This window comes from Sinohyriopsis cumingii, chromosome 14 (assembly GCF_028554795.1).
Source record: "Sinohyriopsis cumingii isolate HCF-2022 chromosome 14, ASM2855479v2, whole genome shotgun sequence".
Classification (NCBI taxonomy): Eukaryota; Metazoa; Mollusca; class Bivalvia; order Unionida; family Unionidae; genus Sinohyriopsis; species Sinohyriopsis cumingii.
This window is the reverse complement of record NC_142974.1, coordinates 29,447,169-29,459,375: the sequence shown is the minus strand read 5'-3', so window position 1 is coordinate 29,459,375 and position 12,207 is coordinate 29,447,169. Positions and strand designations below refer to the sequence as shown.

Genomic DNA, 12,207 nt, shown 5'->3' with positions numbered 1-12,207 from the left:
GAAAATATAGGACCTTTCCAAGTCAAAATGGACAGGTACTATAAAACCAAAAACAGAACCAAAAACACAACTATCCTCAATGTAGCATCAAACAAAAATGAAGCTAAATTAACAATAAATATAGAACATCCCATTACAATCCGAGAAACAATATTCAAAAAAGTATTGATACTCCAAGGTACAACAAAGATCTGAACAATGAAACCTTACCTCAGAAACTTCAGGCAAATGGCACCCAAATTTCCAAAATATACAGGTTAAAAAACTTCAAAGGTCAAGAAACCTCCAAAGTTGTATTAGAAGCATCAAAACCGTAATTATTCAAACTTGGCTCATTAGGAGTACGACATCGTTTAGAACCTTTCATAAACAAACCCCGTTTTTGCACTGAATGTCAACATTGGGGACATTGTGCCCTCAAATGCAAATTCGAACATAGATGTCAACACTGCTGAGGCAAACACGTGGACACATGTCATGCCAACAATATCCTAACTGTACGGAAGAACACTACCCCAGATCACCAGAATTCAGGAATACTATAAAAGAGAAACTAGCAATAGAAATCATGAACTCAAAACATCTTACGTACCGAGAAGCCAAAACAATTTCAAACAAAACAAACCAGCCACCTAAACAACCCAAATGTGATGCACCAAAACAACCCCAAAATTACAGCAAAACAATCAAGATAAACCCCACCCCATACATTAGTGAAAAAAAAACAACCAGCTCAATAGCCACTCAAATAGAAAACATACAGGAAAAAGGTCAGCCAATAACATTTCTGGAAATAAGGAAAGGTTGGAGCCAATAACCATAACTTACCCACACTCAATAAATTAAACACTAAAGGGACACAATAACAATATTAAGGCATTCAAGATATCCTAATTCACTCATGGGCATGCTCACTAATATGGGACAATAGGCATCAACTATTACAGAAATGTTTAGCACCAACCATGGATAACACAAGTAAAAACGAACTAACCATCTGGGAATGGAACTGTATAGGATTATTCGAACACCTCCCTGAACTACAACAAAACAAATCAATCATTCGTATATTAAACCAGATAGTATATGTCTCCAGGAAGCTAATTTAACTGACAAAAACAAACTATTACTGAAAATTAAAGGCTACTCACCTGGGATATTGAAGCATCGTCCCAATGGCTAAAAGGGAGGGGGTCTAACAATTTTCACCATAGATACACTAACCTATGTAGAAATATTAACAGTTCTATTTGCCACAAACAAAAATAATAACATTAAACTTCAAACATTTCTGGTATGCACAGGTAAAGCGAATATCCAAATTACTAACTTCTACGACCCAGGAACCAGTAACCCCGCAATCAGCCCAAACACCTTACACCAACTTACTAAAGATACAAACAACAACTTAATCATCTGTGGCGACTTCAATGCCCACAATGAATTAGGGGGAGAGAATAGGAATGATATAAGGGGGAAAACAATCGACGAGTGGATAACCTATCACAACCTAGTCATCCTTAACAACGGATCCAAGACTAGATTAAACCCAGAAAATGGATCCCTCTCAGCCATAGATCTAACTATATGCACCCCTAATTTAGCGCAAATTATCAGTCGGGGAGTAGATCACACTATGAAGCGGTCATTACCCAATCATTATCACTATTCAAACTAAAACCTAACATATACCCACTGAAGTCCCTCCTAGATGGAAATACGATCAAGCTAAGTGGGATCAATTTAAAATTATGATAAGCCAAAGAATATAGACAACTTAGAAGATCCAAAATCAATAATTATCACGACAACAGAAGAAGAATGTCTTCTTAAATGCAGCTAACCTAAATATCCTTAAAGTATAAAAAAATAACCAACCAAAACAAACAGTACCATGGTGGAATTAACAGTGCACAACAGCGCATAAGCCCCCCCCCCCCAGCTCTAAATAAATTTAAACGTACCGAAAATTCACTAGACTATCGTCAATACAAAGATAAAGAAAACTTACTGAAAAATACAATTAAATCAGTTAAAAATAAAACATGGCAAGCATTATGTTCTAAATTAAACCTAAATACTAATACAAAGCAAGTCTGGGATAAGATCAAAGCAATTAGGGGAAAAAACAACCCATTTAACCCCCAAAATAAGAGGTGCATTATCCAAGATGGAAAAAGCAAACATCTACTAATAATTTCTCAAACATGAGCAGAAATAACAACCATACTAAAAAATTCCAAGAGCATAGCCTAGACGTAGAAAAAAAAAACCAACATCTATTTCAAGACCTAAGAACACATAATTCCAACTTAAATAATAAGATCACATTATGTGAATGGGAAAAAGCACTTGCCTCTGAAAAAGAAACATCCTCAGGTAAAGACCAAAATAGGTTATATAATTTACGAAAACCTACCCAACAATATTACCAAAGCAATTATCAAGCCATTAAATAGAATCTGGGACACTGGTCAACTACCCGACAATTGGAAGCAAGCCATAGTAATTCCCATTCCTAAGCCAGGTAAATACCCCGATGATCTAAATTCTTATAGACCCATCTCCCTCACAAATAACATATGTAAATTAAAGGAAACTATAACCTCAAACAGATTGAAACACCATCTCGAAAACAACTCCCTACCATTCGAAAATCAACGTGGCTTTCAAAACAAACGCTCCACCATAGACCAATTATCCTGACTAGAAGCAGACATAAAAATAGCATTCAACTCAATGAGGAAAACCGATACGAATCTTATAGCGGTTTTGCTTGACCTTGAAAAGACCTCTGACCTGATATGGACAAAAGGGTTGATTGCCAAACTTAACCGTTTCGGAATAACGGGGCAACTTTATAACTAGATCAGCAACTTCCTCACAGGTCGCTAAATTATAGCAAGAGTAGGAAGCACCCTCTCTGAAGAATTTACTCAGCCCCATACTCTTCAACCTAATCATCAACGACCTAGATCAAGAACCTGGCCTCCACCAAAATCAACCTATCACAATTTGCCGACGATAGTAGCATCTGGAGGGCCGGCAACCCCGCTAGCAAACAAGTTATAAAAGAAATTCAACAAAGCTTAGACAACATAGGGAAATGGGCAGACAAATGGGGATTCAAGATTTCACACGAAAAAACAGTAGCCAAAATCTTCTCCCCTAAACATAACTATAAACTAGAATATCCAAATTTATATATCCATGGACATCTAATTAAATACATTAAGGTCGCTAGATTCCTAGGAATGTATTTCGACAATCATTTATCATAGAAACACCACATAGAACACTTAATTAAAAATTGCAGTAATGATCTAAATCTACTTAGAAATCTAAAAGGAACATCCTGGGGAACTAATCAGGAAACTCTACTAGCAATATATAAGTCACTAATTAGATCCAAAATAGACTATGGATGTCAAGTATACAACTCAGCCAAGCAAATACTTTTGCAAAAATTTGACTCCATACAACGTAAAGCACTAATCGTGTGCACCGGAGCAATCCCGTCTACTTCACTACATGAGCTTCAAATCATCACGGGGGATACACCATTATTCTTTAGAAGACATGAAATTACTCTGAGATACACAATTAGATTAAAAAACCACCCAAATACACACCACCACAATCACCATAAATAAATGTAACATCACATTTAGACATAAACTAATACCAAATATTCCTGGCGTTTAACTGGTCCTTGAACTCAGGGAGAAACTGCCTATCCTTGAGCAACAGGAGGAATACACAAACCGCCCGACCCAACTCCTTGGTCACAAACTAACCCAAGGATAAACAGCAAGGCTACCGAATACGGTAATAAACTCGATCAGGAACTTAAACTTAAAACAATTATAAGAAACGACATTGAAATGTCGTACGAAGGATACACTAAAGTCTATACAGACGGATCAAAAACAACTGATCCACCTAGAACAGCAGCCGCACTAGTTATCCCAGAACACAATATCCAAGTGGTGTCCAGATTACCAGATCACTGTTCAATATACACCACTGAGTACTGGGCGATCAATGAAGCTCTCAAATGTATCTTAGAACATAACATACCAAACACTGTCATAATAAGCGATTCCCTTAGTGTAATCACTACAATTAAAAATCACCACACTAGGACAAGAGAGCTTTTCCTTGACAGGGCCTTCTGCATGCTTAAAGAATTAGCCACAAGAAACCAAATAGTTGATACCATCGCATATAGGAATCCCTGGAAACGAACATGCCGACAAAGTAGCAAAAATTAAATTAGAAAATCACATTCCAGCCCAACTAAAATATAGTACCACTGAAGCACAATGCTTTGTCAAACACTATATAAACCAAAAATGGTAGGAACATAGGAATAACTCCACCAAAGTTAGGAAACTATATTCACTCCTAACAACAGCAGATCAATCCATTTAACCACCAAAAAGCACCAGTATAGACCAAAAACCGAATAATGACAGGAAAAACTAGACTAGCAGGAAGCTTTGGCAAATATATCAGCCCCAAACCAGCAAACATAAATTGTCATAACTGTCATACTGTAGAAGATCTAACCCATATATTCAATGATTGCACAAAATACAGGAAAACAAAGAAACAACTTCCGGAAAGCTCAGAAGGAAATCAAATCACCCTATAAATACCCAGACTTCCTACATATATCTAATCCAAATAAACACTTAATTACTCAAAATATATTAAGTATTTTAAAAATAACAGGACTCAAAAATAAGATATAATTAATAATCAACAGCGTTATTAAATAATCATTCAAAACCCATATTAAACTCAGGTAAATAGTTATGCCGGCCGACTAGGTCTCGTGGGTTCACAGACCGACACAGCCGTTCACATCACACAAACACTGCTCTTCACATGGGTTAATTGAAGAGCACTCCACTTCACATGGGTTCATTGAAATCGCCCACTCAAAACAATCTAGTAAAATCCCCAACAAAAATCATATTCAAATTTAGAAAGGAAAAATAAAAGACATAAAAATAAAAAAATAAATAAAAAACAAAAATATTCTCTAATTCACACTCTCTTAACCCCATTATATACCTTCTAATTATTAATAAACAAAAACAGCACATGATATTATCCTTTTCATCTTTGGCAACAATAAGTATCTAAATTCAAAATTCGACGCAGCCATCAACTTGGATCCAGTGGACACTCTCTGCACTTTTCCTCTCTTGCCATATCCGGACACCCAAAACAAAAAATTCCGATATATGAACATAAAACAGAGAGTGCAGGTAAATTCTCACTCATCCAAACAGGTAAACAGAAAATATTGTATTTGTATCATGAATGCGTGGGACCATTCCCTCTTATGAATCAGCTTTCCATTCACACCGCAATGGGTCCAAAAAAGGTCCCGCGGCTGAAGGCTAAAATTATCAGTGCACCGTATGCACATAAACGCCTGGGGAATGAGGCTCTCATTCCTTCTCCCAGGAACAATTATCAGGTCGCTGTGCGATCAGAAACCAGTGGCACATGCACATATGTACGATAGCCACTTAAATCCAGTGTAAGTAAGTCATCGAATCACTTTCATTCTTGAGTTTACAAGACCAGGCAAAAATGATCGTTCATGTGTGAAGTATTTCATTAAATTACGTTTTACATTTTTTCTTTTTTTATACTTTTAAACCATGTAAAATCTTTCAAGACGTTAAGATTTACATAAGTACGGACACATAGACAGAACAGAAGGCAAGACAACACAACTATTTCATATAATATTTCTCAGACCACTAGCATTTGGCATATGAGAAAACATAAATGATATTTGAGGTGGTGTGGGGTACAGATGTAAGGAATATCACAGTTACTTACTATGAAGGTGATTCAATTGATTTCAGATAAATCGAGTGAGAGAGTACGTTTTTCTGTTAGACTGCAGTTTACATCAATTATACACATTTGCAGTAAACTAGGTATTCATAGACAGAGTAAATTTACTACTGTACGGGTGAAAACATAACTAATACGTGACACAGTCAGAAAGATACTTCCTAAAGCAATGAAAATGCTAATTGCTAAATAAAATGTTCAGGTACACTAAAACATGTATATATAAACGATTTTCCTGAGGTTTTGTAATGCTTTTTAGAAATGTATTGTGCAAGATTTCAATAACGTTTGGTGTTTTGAAACTTGAGACTTCACACCCGTAATGGAGAATTAGCATTACAATACGCTCGAAGATCTGTAGTCACATGTAAGTTAGAATATGCCCGTTACGTATCATTTTGTAAGAAGGATGCATTGCGTGTGGTATGTTCAACAATGTATTTTACAGTTTTATTAGTTCCGTGGTTCCTGGAGGTAAAAAAAGACCCTGATTTATTTCAATTTATCACAAATCAAAAAGGTTGAAAGCACACCTATAACTGTTTAGTACTGAAAAAATAATGATTTATATTTATATTCAGTTTATATTCAGCCTCCATAATTTAGAATAATCACAAAAATAGTTTAAATTCTGCTGGAAAAAGTAAGCATCCGTACCGCGGAAAACAATTCCGTTTTTATTTTACAAATATAGATATATAACAGCATCATGACTAATAGATTCAATGTTAATCCGAGTAGATTTATATTGTGTACAACCGATCAAAGCCACCTAGAAGTCATTCGATTAGAATAGAACTGCTGAGAGGTTCTTCAAGTCAACCCGGTAAAAAACTAGAGAAGAAGTTTGCATTATCGCCAGAATACTCGAGCATGTTTCATGCTTACCATTTGAGACCTATGAGTGGCCCTGAAAAGGGCCTTTGGGTTTCTTCTTCTTCTTCTTCTTCTTCTTCTTCTTCTATTTCCTCCACTTCTTCATCCATCCCCTTATCTTGCCTAATAATCCTTTCTTCTTCTTTTTTATATCTGACTCTGGCAACCAGTCAGGATGGCCCAACTCTCTAAACTTGGTCTGTATCTTCATCCAATTGTTGTTAAGTCTCTCAAACTCTTCCTTTTTCTTTTTTTTTTCCTCATCTTTTCTTTCTTCCCTCCATCTCTCTTTAATCTTCTCTACTTCTTCCTCCATTACTTTTCTCATCAGATCTTCCCCTTTCTTCATCTTGTCCAACCCCCATTTTACATTCCTCCACTCTGTCCAGTACAATATCTTTTCTAGGAAGCACCGGACTTGGATGACATGATCCAGTGCTTCCTTCAAACTTCCCACTCTGAAGTAAGGTGGGTTAATGAAGCCTCTTGACTTATTGACTTCTTCTTCTATCATCCCTGCTATGATATCTCTTGCTGTCTTTAGGCCTTGAACTTGACTGGTTATCAAGTCTTTCATATCTCCATGCCTCCATTCCTCTTCTATTCTTCCTACAACATATTCTACATCCATTATCCAAAAATAGATGTCTCTCAATAGATTAAATAAAACTGATACTTGAGTCATTTTGTCTCAGTTATTCCTTAGAATGGTGCGAACGACGAACTTTGTGGGTTCTTAAAGTTAAAGCGCGGACGTGATGGAAAACATCCCCTAAAACAAAATTGATATTACCTAGATTATCACTTAAAACCCGCGGACGTGAAGGAAAACATCCCCTACTTTTCTCATTTCATATGATCTACTATTCACTTACGTGAAACAGCAATAAACAATCCCCAAATCTAGTATCCACACACGCAAAGCATTAAAATGAAATCCTAATCTACTATTCACACTAACCAACTTAAGCTCTTACATAGCCCAATAATCTACTATCCACACTAACCTACGTGAGCGCTTACAAACACACACACATCAAAAACACACACTCACACAAATAAAAAGAGTCAGTGTTTATATTCACTCTACATACACACACATTGGCAAATTGATTACTATTTTTTTTCTAAAGGTTTGGGTAGCCCTGAAAAGGGCTGTTTGTTTTTGAACTCCAGGACACCTGGTTAATGCTGGCACCTTCCTGGCCTGGCACCCCACACACATCTTCTACTCCAATCTTTCCAGCTGACTCGTTTGACTGGGAGCACAGAGGGAGGATGATTAGCTTCATCACCCCAATCCTCTGTCTCTGGTATCTTGTAAGCCATCCTCTCTCCTATTTTCTTTTCCTCCTCTTCCTTTTGTCTTCTCTCCTCCTCTTCTTTCTTTATCCTTGCCTCTTCTACTATGGCCTCCGCGGCCAGTTCATTTACTATGCGCCTGGCATATTCCAGGTGCATCTGGAGTTCTAGCAGTTTCACAATTCTGGTATTCATTGTCTTGTCAACGAATGAACAGGGTAGCTAGACTGCCCAGTGATTTTCAATTTATAGTAAAAGCGCGGACGTGATGGAAAACATCCCTAAAACAAAATTTATATTACCTAGATCATGACCAAACAACGCGCGGACCTAAAAGAAACACTCACTCACTTTTTTACTATCCATTACTAATTTAAACTTTTTCATTAATCACTTCAATATACTATTCACATACGCAAAGCAATCCAATCAAACCCCAAATCTACTCTCCACGCACGTCAAAAAAACATGATCATAATCTACTATCCACACAAACCTACTTGAGCACTTACAAACACATAATCATATACACAATAACATACACTCACACCATAAAAAAGAGTCAGTGTTTATATTCACACTACTCTAACTACACACATTGGCAAATCGATTGTTATTTATTTTCTAGAGTTTGGGCTAGCCCTGAAAAGGGCTGTTTTTTTTTTGTTTGCTATGACAATTTTTTACTTTCTAAGAATGCGACGTCCTCTGAGGATAGACTTTCTGACGATAGGTCTGCTTCTTCGGAAAGAGAAGAAGAACTCTTTGGTGTCGATAAGACAATCGACAAAGCCTCTGTCAGGTTCAGGTTCCTGCTGCTGCTGCTGCTGCTGCTGCTGTTGCTGCTGCTGCTGTCTCTGAAGTCTGTACTTCTCTGTCCATTCTTCTTTCTCCCGTGTCATCGTTAGTTGCATCTACGGGGGTATTATTATCAGCACTAACACCAGTGACAACTGCAATCGCGGTCACAATTACAGTTTCAACATCAGCGACAATTGAAAGAGTTGCTAATATTATCGCGAGAAAAAAAAATCCTCATGCGCGCTAACAAAATTGCAAGAATATAAAAAGTTAAACAATGCGGCCACGAGCGCCTACTCGAAATTGTCGTCGCTGATATCATCAACTCTTGACGATACAACAATATCAGATTCCGAATTCGCCGAAATGGCAAAATTGTATGAAGTCTACACCAGTCATTTGAAGCGACAAAAGATAAATAATGACGGAATTACTTCATCAAGCTCTGCTTGATATAGTCGAAAATATAAGCCTGAGACGAACTTTAATAACAGTAACCTCAACTAACCCAGAATTCAGTATTAATTTTCCTACTGCGATTCCAGTAAGCGAGATCGCGTTAGCACAATTACGAGTATATCACAGTTGGCCCAATATCAGATTAAGATAGTTTGGCGGATTGCCAGCAAATAATTCGTTTGTATTTGCATATAAAAATAAACCCGATAGCATGCCAGACTGGAACGTCATTGGGTTACCAACCGGGTCTTATCAAATCGACGAAATCAATTAGGAATTACAACGTCGAATAAAAAATATCACAACACAAGAATCTAAGATAACAATAACTGCTCATGAGAAAGCGCTGTCTTCTGCCATCGAAATAAGCACCCCAGACTACGCGTGGATATATATAATAGTTCGATCAGAACAGTGTTAGGATGGCCTAAAGATGCTCCACCGACAAAACCAATACCACCAGAACCTAAAAAGTCTGACTATGTCACAGACAATAAGTCATAACACAAAGTTGAACCATTATACAGACAAGATTTGCTTATCTCAGAAAATTCAAAATTGAATGAATATTTTATTGTTGCTAAATTAGGCAAAGAGAAGTGGGATGAATCGGACATGATATGGGAATTTGATTTGAGCTCTCTCCCCACATGGGAAACCACGGCGAGGGGGGTTCGTGTAAGTTATACTCGGAGAATAGAAAATATTACTAGGCATTTTAGAGAAATTAATCAATTACATCAAACACAATTACACCGACTACGGCAGTTTTTCAAGAACATCTTTTTGATACATCACTACGGAGTGAAATCATCAAACACGTAGTAATATTAAATCAGCTTGTCTTCGATATGGAGCATATCAAAGAGCGATTAATTCAGATAATAATTAATGATAAAAATAAACAAAAATGTCTAACCAATTACTCGCTAACAGGAGCTACACTGCCAAATTTTAAATTTCCCGGGTATAATGTTCCCGAGCTAAGAAAATCCGTCACAGATCTAATCAATGAGTTCTTTGATGACATACTCGCACAATACAGAAGATCACTACCCGTGCCAACTATCCTCAGACACAACAATGACCCCGTATGGCAAGGCAGGAATGTCTCTCCGGGCATCGTAAATATAACTGAAGTGGTCGCGGTCAATCTTGTGTGTGATGTCATTGATGGCAGTTACAGCACGGACACGACAGTATCAAATCAAGCCCAGCAAGGATTTGTTCTTTATTCATTTATTCCAAAAGATGTGCCACCTGGATTTCTGACTGTGCAAGAGCCGATCAATCCAGTCTATCTACGATGTCATAATGCGTGGCTGACCAGAATAAATTTCGCGCTGACACACCAGAGCGGTCACCTTCTTGATTTACGGAATGAAACACTACATATTAATTTACTTGTGAAATCTTAAAAATATTTTATTTTATATATATTTTGTGCACACTGTCCGATTTGCTAATTTTGATAGGGTAATTACTAGTAAAAATCATAGAAATCGTCCGATTTGCCAATTTTGATAGGATAATTACTAGTAAAAATCACAGAAATCGTCCGATTTGCTAATTTGGAAAGTTAAATTAGTAGTAAAAATCATGCCAATTTAGTAAAAGGCAGTACTTTGACAGAGTGTGGTATTGAAGCATCAGTTGATATCTGATTCCATTCAATCAATGAGCTTAATAATTGGTAACCAACACTCTTAAAAATACACTATAAATGTTCAAATCGATCATTTGAATTATGTTTGCACATTTGATCTTAACAAGTACATTGTATATGTCCCACATATGCACATTTCCATCCTTGTTTACAAGTTCTGGGGATCAGAATTTCACATTTAGCTTATGATATATGATTTATTGGTACCTATAGTTGATTTGTGTGACCACATTTGGCTGTATTCACTTGCAATATCCAAAATTGTTATTTTTCCTCATGAATAAGATTGCTTATAGTAACATATTCGAACTGAGTACATTGTCACTTGACTTTCCTGTATACTGGTATGTGCTAATGTTTGCACCAATGATCAAACCTCACCGCCCCAACATTGCCTTAAACTTTATGTTACATAATCTACCTGATTAGTTATTTAACTTGTAAATGGCTAAATATGCTTCTAGAAGCCTCATATATTTTTAGGATGAATTTATCACTTTAATACATGGCCATTGCTCCACATTTCTGAGTTTCACTCTGTCAAGTTTAACATTTTCCCCCATGCTTGCAACCTTAATGTTATTTTGAAATCACCATATCTAACACATTTTAACTTCATTTACATAGATCTTACTGTTTTATAGAGTTAACTGAAACATATTGTATCTTTTCAGGTCTAGCCTGGTATCTGGAACAAAGTGTTAGAGTTAGATCAGCTTGGAAGCTTTCCAGTAGTCTGGTGGTAATAGCAAGGTTTCATAAGGGCATGTGCAGTCTACTGCCATAAGTGACCAAGATTAGTTCATATCACCACACTGATATATAGCACCTCAAAGACATGGCTTAGGTTTTCATGAGAGAGATTAGCTCCATTTTTCAGTAAGGTAGAGCCACACTAGAACCTATTTTCCTATCCCAATGCCACCTTTTGTAGTTATCGACATTGAAATGGAATGCATTTTTGCTATAAAATATGGTTACTGGTCGCATCAGAACTTTAATTCTGAATATGCTATTAGTTATGGAAACAACTTCCTAAGTACCCGACACAATAAATGTGGAACATAGCTCCTGTCATTGTTTCTTTAGTGTGTACACCTATATGCATCTGAGGTTTGCTGCCAAAATCACTATGAGCTATAATGCTTCACTACCCCTGGGAAAAATGTTATCAGTTGTACAGGCCCAAACTACCATTTGTTTTAAACACCATTCATTAG

General features: G+C 36.8%; 1 long non-coding RNA gene across 1 annotated transcript in view; it reads left to right on the top strand.

Annotated features, from left to right (window-relative positions):
• LOC149783497 (uncharacterized) overlaps positions 1–11,834 on the top strand; it is a 229,699-nt gene extending 217,865 nt beyond the window's left edge. Inside the window, exon 3 of the long non-coding RNA XR_016413968.1 lies at positions 11,662–11,834. This is a non-coding gene — a long non-coding RNA (uncharacterized LOC149783497). The remainder of the gene's footprint in view (positions 1–11,661) is intronic.
• Positions 11,835–12,207: the final 373 nt, after the last annotated feature.